The sequence below is a fragment of the Chrysochloris asiatica genome, unplaced genomic scaffold (genome assembly GCF_000296735.1).
Source record: "Chrysochloris asiatica unplaced genomic scaffold, ChrAsi1.0 scaffold00044, whole genome shotgun sequence".
Taxonomy (NCBI): domain Eukaryota; kingdom Metazoa; phylum Chordata; class Mammalia; order Afrosoricida; family Chrysochloridae; genus Chrysochloris; species Chrysochloris asiatica.
This window is the reverse complement of record NW_006408562.1, coordinates 16,281,499-16,283,760: the sequence shown is the minus strand read 5'-3', so window position 1 is coordinate 16,283,760 and position 2,262 is coordinate 16,281,499. Positions and strand designations below refer to the sequence as shown.

The window sequence follows — 2,262 nt, the reverse complement described above, 5'->3', positions numbered from 1 at the left end:
CAGCATCTATAAAGTAATATTGACATAGCTTTTATAATGGGCATGGATAAGAGCATTCACCTTTTTACAAAACTAAAAATGAATAACAAATTATACCTTTCCTCAGGAATAGCATGCTTCTTTTGACATTTTATAAATTCTTTTTCAAACAGAACTGGATTTGCTCTTTGGCGGGTGGAGAAGGTGGAAAGGGTGCTGGGCATGCTCTACTCTTCCTCTTGCTCCAAGCCCTCCCCTGGCCCTCTTGCACTTCACGGTGTCTCCAACGCAGGACTGTCCCAGCTGGGATATGGCTTGTGGGCAGCAAAAGATTCAGTCTCAGTAGAATAATGCCAAAAAGCAATCTGGACAAAAGAAGAAACAAGAACATGACCAAATGGCTACTGCCAAAGATGCTTTAATATATACCTGGACCATTTGTAGGCACAAACACCATACCAGAAGACCTTCAAGCAGAACTTCGAGAGCAAACATCCCAAGACTCCACTTCCTCCAGAACTGGCTGATGTTCAAGGATAAAGTTGTTTACAGGTTAATTCAAGACACTTTGACTCTTCTGTCTCAGACCTTAGGTAACAAACCTGCAGCTGCTTGTCTAATAAACTGTTGATCAGCAAAAAAAAAGGAGGTGGGGGCGCCTACAGAAACACTCATTTTTATGCTGTTCCCTTTTGGGTTTCATGCCAAGACAATTCTGTATAAATGTACAGTTGACTCTGCTTTGGAAATCTGAAAATCAGTCCATCCTTGTTAGAAAACATTTTTTTTTTTTAACAATTGTAATCATATTGATGTTCATCATGTATAAAATAACTCATTTAATAAAGCAGTTCTTTGATTTCACAACATCAAAAAACAAAACACAGAACTGTATTTGATTGTTATATCCAAGAACCTCAGTTTCTCTACCTATAACATGGAAATAGTTATGGATTGCTTTATCAATAAAAAGTACTTGGCGAGGTCTGATGGGACAACAGATCTGAAAGTACATCACAAATAGTATAACCTTCTACATGGGTAAGAACTTGTACTTGAATGTTCATAGTGCCATTATTCATAGTGCCTAACAGGTAGAAACAACACAAATGCCCATCAACTGATGAATGGATAAACAAAATGAGGTACAGACATATAATATCATATAACTCAGTCATAATAAAAAGGAATGAAATACTGCTGTTACCTACAGTGGCTTGGACAAACCATGAAAACATTATGCTAAGAGAAAGAAATCAAAAACAAAAAGTCACATATTGTATGATCCGATTCATATGAAGTGACCAGAATAGGCAAATCCATCGAGACAGACAGCAGGTTAGCAGTAGTCGGGAGGTGGAGGAAGGGTGAATGGATACAAGGTTTCTTTGAGGATGACACAAATGTTCTAAAATTAAGCAGTAGTAATGGCTGCATCAAGATGGTGGATCGGGTAGACGTGTAGTGAGGAGCGCCATCAATAACAACATGGAATGCCAGGCTAAGCAGGCTCAGGTGATGGTGCTGCAACTCTGAACCACATATAAAGGAATATTTGGAGGATTGGAGGGCTTACAGCTAGGGGAATTTGTAGGAGAATCAAGAAATCCATTGTTTTCTAATTCAAGACACTCAGCTGTTCCCGGAGGCACCATCTTGGCAGAGAACATCTTGAATGTATCAGGATTGATATCGAAATTTAAAGCGACAGTTTCAACATAAAACCAAAAGACCACCACTCATCTGTCTGCCATGCTTTGGTGGCTTGAATTGCTGTGATTCTGTGATTCTGAGGGCTATGCCCCCGGTATTTTAAATAACCTGAAGGTCACCCATGGTGGACAGGTTTCAGATGAGCTTCCAGACAAAGACAGACCAGTAAGAAAGAGTGATGAACTACTTCCAAATCATTAGTCACTGAAAACCTTATGAATAGCAGAGAAACACTGTCAGATACAGGGCCAGAAAATGAGGCCCTCAGGTTGGAAGGCACTCAAAATGCGACTGGGGAAGAGCTGCCTCCTCAAAGTAGGCTTGACCGTGATGACGCGAATGGAGTTAAGCTCATGGGAGAAAAGCCCACAGAACCCTCATTTGCTAATGTGGCACAACTCAAAATAAAGAGAAACAACTGTAAACATCCATTGAAAATCGGAAGTATGTATCTGGGAAAATTGGAAGTTGTCAAAAATGAAATGGAGCACATCAACATCGACATCTTAGGCATTAGTGAGCTGAAATGGACTGGTATTGGCCATTTTGAATCTGACAACCACATGGTTT

At 40.0% G+C, this 2,262-nt stretch overlaps 1 pseudogene; it reads left to right on the top strand.

The window, feature by feature from the left end:
• Positions 1 to 289: 289 nt before the first annotated feature.
• LOC102817108 lies at positions 290 to 519 on the top strand (annotated as a pseudogene).
• Positions 520 to 2,262: the final 1,743 nt, after the last annotated feature.